This window comes from Otolemur garnettii, unplaced genomic scaffold (genome assembly GCF_000181295.1).
Source record: "Otolemur garnettii isolate 467f Iridium unplaced genomic scaffold, OtoGar3 scaffold00008, whole genome shotgun sequence".
NCBI lineage: Eukaryota > Metazoa > Chordata > Mammalia > Primates > Galagidae > Otolemur > Otolemur garnettii.
This window is the reverse complement of record NW_003852403.1, coordinates 30,256,387-30,270,559: the sequence shown is the minus strand read 5'-3', so window position 1 is coordinate 30,270,559 and position 14,173 is coordinate 30,256,387. Positions and strand designations below refer to the sequence as shown.

Sequence of the window (14,173 nt, the reverse complement as noted above, 5' to 3'; positions counted from 1 at the left end):
AAACAGCAATGACAACAACAGCAACAACAACAACAACAAAATAGCCAGGTGTTTGGTGGGCACCCGTAGTCCCAGCTACTAGGGAGGCTCAGGCAAAAGAATTGCTTAAGCCCGAGAGTTTGAGGTTACTGTGAGCTGTGATGCCACAGCACTCTGCCAAGGGTAACATAGTGAGACTCTGTCTCAAAAAAAAAAAAAAAAAGTTGAGGACACTTGGAGGCATTTTTCACTTATGATGGATTTATAAAGGCGTAGCCTCATCAGATACTCATTGAGGAGTATCTGTATATGTGTATATATATAATTTACCCTCACTGTACCCTATGATGTAATGGCAATTATATCCCTGTTTGTCATGAGAAAACTGGAGACACAAGAGATTAACCAATACCTTCTAAGTCATGTTTCCAGTAAGCAATGATGTCAGAATGTGAATTCCAACTTTATTAATTGCAGAGCATGTGATATTAACTGTTCTGCTATACTGCTGCTAACCATGTGGTTAATAAATACATGTCAATTTTAGTTGACTATTACTAAAAACTCTACTTTTATATTACGTAGCTCAAGAGTAACTACCGTGTCACATTTCCTTGCGCTGATTTTTATTTCAAGCTTTTTGAACACCTGAGTGATATATTCAGAGGTACCTTCTTGAATCTCCCTCTTACACATACACACATTTATACACACACACATATGCACACACACTCACTCTTAAATTTTCCATTTATCCCAGCAGTCTGAGTCCTACAGATTATGATTCTGAAAATAAAGACTCATTAAAAAATGATTATGAGCAATCAGATTACTTTTCACAATTTTAATTTCCTACCATTGAGTTTGAAGAGTGTGAGGGTCAATATTATGCAGTGACTGGGTAGGTGACTGAAGCACAAAACCAAACTTTAAGGCCAACATGTGAATGGAAGTGGCAGACTTCGTGAGTGAACCTACATCCAGAGTTCAGAGTGTTGTTACAACCTGCTGCCTACATCCAGAGTTCAGCGTGTTGTTATTTTTTAATTATATACAGACATTTTTCTATGTAAATCATTATTCTATTTGAGATAATAATTCTTTATCAGAGAGGAAAAAGATAGTAAGATTAGTAATATACATACATATAAACATATGTAGGGAGAGCAAAATTTTATCTCTATACTCTAGGATTTTTCTCTTTGTTGTGCCTGAAAAATGAATTGACATAGGCTGGAAAAAAATCTACAGATTCCTTTGACATACATTTGACAAGGCATCAGCTTTCATAAGGGGATGTAGAACTCAAAGCTACAAATTTGAACACTGACACACTGAAATGGACAAAGAATACTTAGTGCTGGAAAGAGACTAAATTATGCGAGGAGGCTTATAAGACATATTTTAATGAGATCTGTACAGAATTCTCTTTGTCCCAACTTCCCACATTTAATAACGAGATTGGTGATTTCCTTCTATTAGAGGGAAGACATCCTTAACAGAGGGAATTTCATCTTCCGCTTCTAAGAAATAGAAGTTCACAATGACCTTGTACCTGCTATTTTTCAACCATCTTTAACTCAAAATGTCAATATGCCCAGAATGGCATATTTTTAACTCCTTCTGATAATATTAAGAAATATTTCCTGAGGATATCAAGGATCAACTCTAATATATTATTTGATAAAATATTAATATTTTTAAAGTTTATGCCATCTAAATGGAATAAATTTTTATCAGAGAAAGCCTTTTAGTAAACAGAGTGTATCTTTAGACAGGCATTCAAGGTATATCATAGTTTGAAAGTACATTACTACTTTTTTTACACTGACTTATAAAAGTTATGATTAAGGAAAATCCCTAAAAACAATGATCAGAGGCAGAGGAAAAGCCATCTCTTGAAATAAACACATGCATAAGAGAAGCGATTTTACAGTGAAATTAGATTTTCCTTTTCTAGAAGTGCTATAAGGATGCCCGTGAATGCTGCAAGAAATCTGCTGTCCAGATATATGCTTCCTCTTCTGCAGTTCAAAATGCCCCCAACAGTGGCTGACTACAAATGATTCTAGGAGGTGGGTAATGGCTATGAGTTATCTTAGGACCAAAATCGTTCTGTCAACTGGCCACTTTCATTTGTTCATATCATACCGCGTCACCCCCTGGGTTCTAAACATGACAGAAAAAAATACATCATAGGGGGAACATTTTCCTGAATTCAAACAAAATGTAAAAACAGACAGGATTTTCCACAAGTGTATCAGTCTCAGCCAGGTGATGGTGTTAAAATTCATCTCTGAGAAGATACCCATGGCTGCTTCAAATACTGATCTCTTCCTCTGTTTGTGAGCAATAACATTTTCTGATATCCAATGATGTATATTTAGATTTGTGTTTCTTTCCTTTTTTTAAATTTTGTACAATGAATATGTATGTAGTTCCATGAAAATTGGAGCTAATCGTTTAAAACCAGAAGAGTTTCTAAATGGCAATCAACAGCAACATGGCAGAAATGAAAAGAAAGTACTTAGCAAAAGAAAACAGAAAAGGGTTTCTTGATAAACAGACAAGTTCATTAGACTTTTCATGACTATAATTAGAGAAGGTATTTCTATGTCGTTATAGGTAGAGAAATGTAGCAAGAGTAAAAACTCCATTTATGTTAGTTCTTCTTGCTCAGTGACTGTAAGTTACTAATGAATTATTTCTAACCTAAATTACCTGTTGAGGGCTTAGAATAGACCAGGAAAGAAAAAGAACTAATAAGTGTATGTATAATACAAATATCAAACTGTAGTTTTACAGATAATAATTTTTCATTTGCTCATTAAATATACTTTATATTTTAAGATTTAACTTATTTTTTATGTTATTTGTTTGATTTTTATTTTTTTCATGTATACATTAATGCATGTATACATATGCATTGTATGTATACATATACATGTATGCATTTGTGGGGGTACAATGTGATAATTTCATACAGAATTAGGAACACTTACATCACATTGGTTAATATATACCTCATCTTGTTTACTTAAATATTTGTGAAGACATTTATACTCTATACTAATAGATCTGACATGTACCCTTGCATTATGCACCATAGGTGTGATCCCCTCTTTCACCCTCCCTCAATCTGACCTCCCCTCTCCTCCCATCCCTACCTCCTCTCTCCTTCATCTTGGACCATAGTTGTGATCCACTGCTGGTGAGAGTGCAAACTAATATGTCCCTTTAGGAAAGAAGTATGGAATTCTCAGGGATATAAAAGGAAACCTGCTGTTTGATCCTGCAATTCCTCTACTAGGTGTATATCCAAAAGACCAAAAATCACTTTATAACAAAGATATTTTCACCAGATTGTTAATTGCAGCTCAATTCATAATAGCCAAGTCATGGAAGAAGCCCAAGTACCAATCAACCCACGAATGGATTAATAAATTGTGGTATATGTATACCATGGAATATTATACAGCCTTAAAAAAGATGGAGACTTTACCTCTTTTACATTTACATGGATGGAGCTGGAACATATCCTACTTAGTAAAGTATCTCAAAAATGGAAAAAAAAAATCCTATGTACTCAGTACTATTATGAAACCAATTTACAATCACTCACACTTTCATGTGTTTCTTTCTTGAGCCGTTTCTTATTCAAGTCCCAGTGTTATTCTGCCAATTAGCCAAGAAATATTGCTCTCTGTGTGTATGTGTGTGCTTCATGCCAGTAAGACCGGGTTACCTTGGGTATATGAAACTTTCAGATCCTCTCTGAAAATGTCTTTCAATAAATTTAGGCCTGAGATGCAATGTGACATTAAGAGGAAGAATGCAGACAAGAGTTAAAAGACCTGGACTCTAGGCTAAGCTTAAATATAGCATATCACCCCGTATTCCTCTCTTTATACAAACCCCTCCCTACCAACTGGGGACTTTAGTTCTACATCTATAAAATAAAGGTTTTGAACCAGAAAGTCCGTTTGAGATCAAATAATATGTGAGTTGCACCAACAAATTGCCACCTGGAGGGACATCACACATTTCTTTCATGTTTCTCCAGCCCCTGCTGGAATATGCACAAATTGCCTCTGTGTGTGTTCTCTGGCTGTATAATATACGTTATTGATCTGTAGTGCTTGCAAGTACACTGTGAATACATAAAAAAGAACAGAATTTATAAACTACCTGTCCTTCTTTACTATATTGTATCTCCTACAAAATAAGCTGAGCTCTCAATTTTCTATGCTATGACTTCAAGCAAGAGTAAATTTTTACAAAGAAAATTGCTCATAGATACAAATGTTCTTTTCCTGCTCTTAGGGGTCTCATTGATCTTAGCTGCACGTTGGTAAGAATTATAAGCTCCAACAAAGCTGTGTCTCTTTTTGCTTTATCTCCTAGAGCTTATCATGACTGATCTTCCCACAAAGTGCACTGCACATAAATGTTACTCAATAAGTTTTTACTGACTTGATGTATCCATTGATTGTTTGGTAATAATAGTAATGACAGTAAAGCAAGGGAATAAAGTAATGCTTAATACTGGGAGGATTCTGATATCATCCATTAGAGAACTACTTTAAGTGTTACATAGAGACACAAGATAAATCTTGAAGTATAAAGAAATCAAAGTTGATCTGGTCATTTGTAGACTTTGTCATTTTTCCTACTCCTGTATCATGCCGTGTGCAGTACAGTTAAGAAAGCAGAATATTTGTAATCACAGCTAAATCTATATTAACTATAAAACAGAACTTCCAACTGACATGTGTAAGCACCAACTTTCCATCACTCTAACCTGTTAACAGTTAAACCAAACAACTTCACACAAGTGGAACAAGCAGAACAATTAACTATAAGGGTAACAGAGTATGGATCATATGAAGATATAAACTATTTTCTAACTAAATATAAGCTTTTACGTTCAATGAAAATTAATGAATGGTTTAGTCTACTATAAGCGTATGGCATGCCTTAAATACATGGAATACTGATTACCGAATCTAGAGAATGTACCTTATATAATAAATTGACTTTTTTTTGTAAAATAGACAGTAAGAATTTATCTTTATAATGATTTCTCAGAAGTCTGTTAGATCTTATAGTGTGCTGGGGAATAAAAAGAGTAAAATAGAGTTTATTTTGCTCCCAAATTAAATGTCTTTCATTAAATGCTAAGGTTTTGGTGACTATTAAATTATTAATCATGGTTAATCAGCAAACATTTATTATCTTTCATAATTAAAGAAAAGTGCAAGGTCTTTTGAGAGACACGAAAATAAAGATGGTTTTTCTTCTTCAAGTTTTTAGTATTAAAAAAATGTCTAAGTGATTGCACATGTATTTCATAATCTAAACTTTCCTCAAATAAAATTAGCATACAGGGTGATAATATATTTCAATATGTGAGGAAGGAGACCTTTCCTTTCCTAAAGGAAAATTTTATATATGTCTCAAGTGGATAAAAAAAGTTCTTAAAGGAAATAAGTATGTTCAATGGTACCTATTTGTTTTTCTGAATTAATTATAGATTTCTGTATTTGGTATTAAAGGTATTTCACACAATCTCAACCCATCTACTATTGCACCATTACTTCCCACATCTCCCCTATTTATGCCACTACAAATATAAAAGTTATTTATTTACTTTCTAAATACTTTCTGTTGTTTCCAAAGTCAGTGCCTTTGCTTATATTGTTTAGTCTGATTGGAGCACCACTACTTCCGAGTATAAATTCTTCTTGTCTGTAAAAGTTCATACCCATGTTTACCATCTTCATGAAACTTTTTCTAATCTCCCCACCACTCCTTTTTATGAACTGTAAGGGTGCTCTGTTTGAATATTCCCATTAGGATATATCTTTTCCAAGGTGAAACATTTTGGGAGGCATTTGACACTATATAAATACCAGATGCTTCCCTTATTTTCTTAATTCTGTTCTTGAAACTTACTATATTTGGTAAGTATCTTCTATACATCAAAAATTCTGTCTAATGGCAGAGTGTCAGCCAATATTTACAAGAGAGTGAAATAAGAACGATAACCAACAGAATAAAGAGAGTAAGAAGCAGCAACAAATACACCAAACCCAGTCCTGCGTCTTGGATGACTAAGTTGGGGTTTGAAGAATGAACAAAAATGGCAAAGAAGGGGAAGCTAGCGAAAGAGGAAGGCAGCACATGTATCAATGTGTGCAAATGTGCAGAGTCATGTAAAAGCATAAAGCCTCCCCAAGTCAGCAAGTAATTAGCTTCAACTGAAGTTGTACTATTGAGAGGAGATGAGTCCCAAAAGAAAGCAGAGAAAAAAATCAGTGTCATAAAAAGATCTTTCAACCTAGTTTTGAGAACATGAGTTACTTCGAATTAACATCTCAGAAAACTCATGGTCACAAGAATGGAAAGTGGGACAGACGTGTTTTATATTAAGGAGGTAAAATCTTTGAAATTTTGTTACTGGCTTGAGGGAGGTAGGGAGAACAAGCGAGGAAAAGTAGGGTTGATCCCAAATTTCTAGTTTTCTAAACTAAGTAGCTCCTTTTGGTGAAAAAGTGTTTTGATAATGCTGAACGTGTTAGAAGAAGAAAGTTGGTATTTCTGGCTTGCGGTAGAGTGAATGCAGGAAGCCTGTGTGACACTCAAATAACTACATGGTCCTCAGGTAAACGCATCTAAGGCCAGGCTGATTTTCAGTGGAGCAACCAATGAGGTTGGAAATCCAACCTGTGTTGCTAGCACTGAGGTCTTCACTCTAGCACAGAGCTGTCTCTACTCAGAGGAAGGGATGTCATCTTCTAAAGAGTCTGTCCAGAAGACAGGGCCTTTTTAATGTCCCTCTACATTTGACTTATGAAGTAGAGGTGAGCCTGACCATCAGAGTGCCTATGAATAGAGATAAGTACAGAAGTAAATATGGATAGTCATTTATAATAGGTTACTTTTTGTCATGGTGATTAAGGACACAGGTAAATAGTATAGCTTTTGTGTTCAATTTACTTTCCTGTTTTCGCTCTCAGCCTAGACAAGTTACCTTTGTGAGACTTGGACTGCTCATTTAAAACTAGAGGTAGGGCCAGGTGTGGTGGCTCAGGCCTGTAATCATAGAATTCTGGGAGGCCAAGGTGGGTGGATTGCCTGAGCTCAGGAGTTCCAGACCAGCCTGAGCAAAACCAAGACCCTGTCTCTAAAAATACCCAAGCATTGATGTGGACACCTATAGTCCCTGCTACTCGGGAGGCTGAGACAAGAGGATCACTTGAGCCCAAGAGCTTGAGGCTTGAGGTTGTTGTGAACTGTGATTCCATGGCATTCTCTCTATATATACCAAGAGTGACAAAGTGAGACTTGTCTAAAAAAAAAAAAAAAAAAAAAAAGCTAGAAGTAGGAGATATTACAAATATTTAGTGCTGATTGCAGTAGTGAGGATTGAAAACAACATATACACCATGTTTTTATCGAGATTCTTGTACATAGTGAAAAACTCATAAGTATAAATATTACTACCACTGTTATCAACTTGTATGTCTCTGAGAACTATCCCAAGTTCTGAGTTCCTACCCTTTCAGGTCAGGTAAACACAGGTGAGGAACTGTATTTCATAGTCTTCTTTAGTCAGTCCCTATGAAATGGGTTTGTTTCTCTATTTGTCAGATTCTTTTACTGTACGTGGTAGATAGAATAATGACTCCCAGAATATGTTTACCTCCAAAACTCTGAAAGCTATGAATATATGACTTTATATAGCAAAAGTTGCTTTTTGGATATGATAGAGTTAAGGTACTGAGATGGGAAAGTTATCCTGAATTGTTTGAGTGAACCAGTTCCATTATCAAATTCCTTATCAAGAGTCAGTATCAAAGAGAGTGATGATGGGGGCCGACGTTGGAAGAATATGGGGCCATAAGCCAAGGAATGCAGGTGCCCTCCAGACACTGGAAAAGGAAAGGAACAGATTCTATCCTCAAGCCTTCAGAAAAAATGGGGACATATTTTAGACTCTGATCTCCAGACATGTAAGAGAATAAACTTGTGTTGTTTTACACTCTTGACTTTGTGATGATAGAAAACTAATTCATATCTCAAATATCTCTTTCCAAATCTGAATCAATAAAGTTCTATTCTGTTCTCTTATAAGTAACTAATCATAAATTACTAAATCGTAAATTAGGGTATATTCCCACCTCTCAATTCCATATTTTGTACATTGTATCAAAGTATGAGTTTAAAATATCCTTGTTCATATTTCTCAAATTTTCCTCTTATGAGCTTTGGATAAAGCCCATGTTGTTTTCTAACTTGTGTGAAATTCAGATGTTAAAGGTCTTAGATTTGCTGCCATATGATTCTCTATGACCACGTACTCCATTTTGTTTCCAAGTAATATGCCTAAGTATCTTAAAGCTCCTAATGTAAATTTACAAATTAAGCTATATCTAGACCCATATTATTACCATATACATAAGCACAAATGCACATGCAGAAGTGTTATCTAATTCCTAAAAGGTTACAGTTATTACCTTTGATTTATCAATGAAAAATATGGAGGCAGTTTTTAAAAGATGATTATAATTTCAATAAAAGTCAGGGACATTTCCTATGATGTTCAACTATAAATCTTTTAGTATTAGCACAATTTTCTATATATATGTAAATTTTACATATATATACAAATGTATAATATATATAAAGAATGTGTCAAGGGCTCAGCTCAGCTGTAGAAGGAGTGAAGCAATGGGATGTCAGAATACTTAATTAAAATGGCAAAGAGAAAAAAATGACAGTATCAGTGAAGGCTTTACTTCTTATTGCAATCAAGAAGCTAAAACCAGAGCAATCACCCCTCATCCCTCTTTCATTTCCACTCATGGATTTGAGCACCAGTTTGGGATCAAGTGGATTAGTTTAGAAATAAGAATTTCTCTCTGTTGTAAGGGCCCTACACAAAAGGCTCTGGCAGCTTTATGGCACCTGAAACGAAGGAAAATAGGAGTGAAAAATCCTGGGTACTGAGAGTGGGGAGAAGTGTCTTATTTGTGTCTTCTTCTTTATGCCCCCTTACCCCCATAAATCATGGCTTCCCCTTGGCAGAAATGCCTAAAGAGGACCTAAGTGAAGGCCTTACATAAATATAGCAGAACTAAAAATTAAAGTTCTGGGGCTAGGAATGCAAATTTGAGAACAGTGTGATGGGCCAGGGGACCCTGAGATCTTGACTACAATTCCCATCAGAGACTGCAGTGCACTGGCTCTGCACCAAGTCTAGTCTGGGAAGAGCAGCTTTCTCCCCTGAGGCCTACTACGTGAAACTTTGATAGTTACCGATAGTCACACCTGAAAAATCACAAATAGCTTGTTAACCAGGGGACAGATCCTTACAACTGATAGAAGAGGACAAAAAAGATCATGGAATTCCATGAGTCAATTTCTGAGCCAGTTTCTCCAATTTTCTATAGATAAAAGTTATTTTCATGAATTTGCTGTTATAGTTAAACAATAATAATATATTCTTCCAATTTCTTCCTGGATATTTAAATCAATCATGGAATTAAATATTTTCGATCAGGAAACTATCCTACAGTTTCAATTACTGACTATCAAAACATCATGCCTAAGGATAGTCTACATACTTATTTCAATATAGATATGGAGATAAAATTATTTTTGTAGGGCACTTATAATTGGAAAAGGATATTCTCATTATACATAGAACTTAAATGACTTCAGTGTTTGCTATAGATCAAAGTTCAGGTGCAGCACATAGTAGTCCCACATATAAAACAATATAATGGATTTAACCGATTTGGGAGTGCATTTACTTAGAACTTTGACTTTAAGTAGCCTGTAATGAAAATAGCATTTTTGTTTGTTTTTGTCCAGTAAAATTTTCAGAAACATCTCTTACCTGATTTAACAAGTAAACATTACACACACACACACACACAGATGAAACATTTGTAAATGATTTATTATACATTAATATTCAAAGAAACAGAAAATGTAGCTTCTTTGACAGTCACAAAATCTGAAATATGTGGCTTTATTGTATATACATCTCGAAGGCACTTTCAATATAATTTATACCACACACACGTGCCCTGGTGATTTGAATGTGAAGACCAAGGTCAGAATAAGAATTAATTAGCATAAAGGTGTTAGTTATCACCACACACACTATTGATTCTCCAACTTTGTATATTAAGAGAAAACTCTGTATCTACACATTTTCTAACTAGACTTTTTCTATATACATAATACTCATGTGTTTAATGAATTAATTCATTTTTTGTTGACTTTGAAAAAAATCAATACATTTGGTCTGATTATATGGTAGTTTATTGTACCACACCTTTGTCTTATATATCGAAGGGCTTTTTCTTTTTTCTTTCTTTTTTTTTTTTTTACAGACTACTACATTTTTAATCTGTTTTGAGATTTTTTCCAAAGGGAAAGATATCACAGGTATAAATATATCATTATAAGTTTAAAAATCATCAGTCAGTGAGGAGAAAGTACATTCTTTACATGTATTCATTTAGAAGTCTTAAAAAGGCTGAATGGTTCAACCAACATTGAAGAATTATTCTTGATTTTTCATTATTCTTTTTTAAATAAAGAGTAAGTGGAGATATAGTATACAGAGAGGTTGTCATTTGATTCACTCAAAATAGTCACATCCTTTTGTTTGGTTTTGGATGTTCCAGAGACTAAAATTTAATACCATTTGTTATACCATATTTTCAGTAAAAATAATAAAGCAATGAAAAATCAGAAGAAAGGTGGCTCAGAGAGCCGTATATCCTGTAAATATACATACACACAATTATAACCTGCATTTATTTTCTAAAGAAACAAATTTTAAGTAATGCTGGTTTAACCAATGGAGAAAAATCTTCTATTAAAATATGCAAATTCCATTGCAGACTAGAAGGCTAAACATTAAAAAAAAAGTTGTAAACAAAATTTTTGCTTATATGGATGACAAGCATCACCCCTTCGAAGCAAAAAGCATCAGATAAGGTCTTATAAAAGATCCATCTATGACCTTCTTCATTTGTTAGTTCCTAATAAATTCATAAAGCTTGAGTCTTGGTCTTTAGATCAAGGTATATCCATGCTTCTTAATCCAGATTTCCCAGAAATGGGGGTGGCAAACAACTCAGAATCTCAAGTGGGATTTACACTTTACCATGTACCTGTCTAATGTTTCCCAAAAGCATAAGAAAACTGGTGTGCCCAAATAATGTTTGTGATAGCTGAGTTATAATACTGTTACATCCCATTTCTGAACATTGGGATCTAGACAAACTTCATCATACTTGAGATGGAAGGCTTTAATTTTAGCAAATATGTGAACTGGTGATCCATCAGGCAAAAGCCATGGCCAATCTTTGAACTGCCACACAGGACCTTGCACAAAAACTGCTACAACTGGTCCCAGTCTTGAGGCATAGGTTTAAGGGGCTGGTTACTACTCTATAAGGTACTGTGACACTATTTGCAGTGCCCCCTGGTTGCATTTGGTCTTTCTTCTGTGTATTAGAATTTCATTTTTGTTGTTGACAACATTGTTTCTTCTTTTCATCTGATAGGACAAATTTCAGGTCCTATAGAAAGTCTTTTGCATTAAGCATGGCTATTAAAGAGGTAGTAGCTGCAGCAATTATGATAAGAGATGTTTGTGATCCTTTCTTCTGATTTGGGGGAGGTCTTGCTTGAGAAACTGGTCTTGGTATGGGTTGGGCTGCAGAGATCTGAGTCTTACAAGCAGACGCATCCTCCATTACAGATTTCAGTGTCATACCATGGTATGTGCACATACTGTCAATTTTGAAGCTCTTCACTTCTTCTTTTCCTTTGAACTTTTCCTGGTCATATCTGTTATAGGCAGCTGGGATAGGCTGTTGAGTGCACAACATCGGATCCACAGTGCTGCATTTGGGGCCCATTGCTGTTCAGGTGCATGTCCTTCTTCTCTGGCTTTTACAGATTGAAGAATTGCAAATATATTCTTGGAAAAATTATTTCCTGTTCTATATAAGATTGTTGTCTGTGTCCTCCATAGTCCCTCTCTGCTAACCATATCTTGGGTCACATCTACCTCAGCATCAAAAAAACTCCTCTGTTTCAGGACAGTTATATCATCATCTAGATCATTCTTGATAGTAGATCTTTTCTTAGCCAGAATTTTGGCTTTGATTGCATCAATTTTTTCCACTCACATAGCTTTAGACAAAGATCTAATCTTTTCAGTCTGTACAATCCCTTCTTTGTGACCCTCCAAATGAGCAGCCAATCTCTCTTTATCAAGACTCACACACTCTTTATCCTCAATTTGGGTTTTTTTTTTGCTTTTTCTAAAACTTCATCTGCAGCTTGTTTGACTAGAGTAGATTGCCGAAGACCTATTTCCAGGGGAGCACTTCTATCCGTACTTGCTGATGTTGATGCACCAACATTGGGATATCCAAGCAGATCTTTTCGGTCAGGTCTTCTAACCACGGGAATAGTTTCAGTAGCTGCATGTCAGACATAAACAGGATGAGAAAGATGTACATTATTAAGTAGCAATAAGATGGAATCCAACATGTAGTACTCTCTAAGTTGGCCTTCTTTTCAATTCCCCAAACTACATAGTTGGTCTTCAGGAGAACTCAAAGATCACTTCATCTCCCTTCACCACAATCTCCTTCTTCTGGATGTTGTACTCAGGATTTTTTTTTTTTCTAAAATGATTAAAGCTATGCAAGAACATATCACATGACTTAGCCAATATGAGTTGTTGAATAGCAGTATCATGATATTTTAGATAACATTTTTTGGTGATCTTGTCTATGGATCAAAAATAATCAAGTGAATGATTCCTTGTTTCCTAATCTTCCCTTTAACTTGATTAAGTGTTAGGTTTCTCCCTGAATTTAGCCCTCTTTATTTCTATTTTCTTAGAATATTTACTTCAGAAAACATTCCATAGTAAACTCTTTCTCCGTCCCTTTAAGATATGAATCTTCTCTCTGCCATGTGTTAGTTTTATGCCAAAAATGTGTTTCTCCAGGACCCAGGAGACTTCCCTTTGAAATATATACATCAAAGAAAATAGTACCGTAAGCTGGAAGTTTATGGGGAAAGATAGAAATCTAGCTCCCGTAAGTTCCAATTATCAAACACAGGAGTCTAAACATAACATCCGACCTCCCCCCTAATGTGTTCCATTACTTTTCCACTTGCTCATCACGGTGGTTAAGCATTCATGTTTTCTGTTTCAGTGGAGTTGATCTCAGTCCTTTGTCCCCTACTCCTATAGCACGAATAGTTTCAATCTCATTTCCCATTATTTTTTTTTCAGGTGTCTGGCACAACTTTTTTTTTGACACCATCAGCCTGAGAACTCTATAGATTATAGAAGTAAGGATGGCATTCAGTAAATTCAGGAGCTTAGACTAGATTATTATGCAAAGCTAACTACCATTGTAAAATGAGCCAATAAATTAAAATGATCTATTAATCAATCAACAGCTGAAGATTGATATAGAAGATCAATGTATTTGCCCCAAGCTGGCTCATATCTTCAAATTCATTAATAAAATATTAGTTTTAATCAAAATATTAGTACGAACCAAAATATTTTGAGTAACTCTACTACTGTTAAGTTATTGTTCCTATTTTCCTTTTGCTTCCTTTACAAATGACCGTATATAATCCAGACTTTTTATTTTGTTTTTAAGGAACAAAAACTATTGGAATACACACAGAAACGTTTTCACTTAAAAAAAAAATTACTATGGAGTCTCCATATCTCATCGAAAGCAAATACATTGCTATCAAAGTTTAGGCTGTCAGGCTCTATTAAGGAGCAAAAGAATATGTTCAAACTATTGAATTGTATGAAGTATGAAAAAAATCACCCTATATTGGTATGCCATCTACTTAAACATATTAGACTTGAACACCGACTTATTATATTCAGCAGATGGATCTAAGTAATTAATTCCTCTTATTGAAGCTCTTTATTATAGAATCCTAAGAGATAAGGTATCTTCCAATAAGGCAAAGAGTGGCTAATGGATTTAACCAATCTCTTAATGTACCCTCTCCAAAGGATGGAATCATTATATACTGTGAGGAAATATCAGAGTAGCCTTTCTTTTTTCCAAACCCTAAGTATAGATATAAAAATGCATACTTTGGCATATTA

The 14,173-nt window shown here is 34.9% G+C and overlaps 1 pseudogene; it reads right to left on the bottom strand.

The window, feature by feature from the left end:
* Positions 1 to 11,137: 11,137 nt before the first annotated feature.
* Positions 11,138 to 12,733, bottom strand: LOC100955710 (annotated as a pseudogene).
* Positions 12,734 to 14,173: the final 1,440 nt, after the last annotated feature.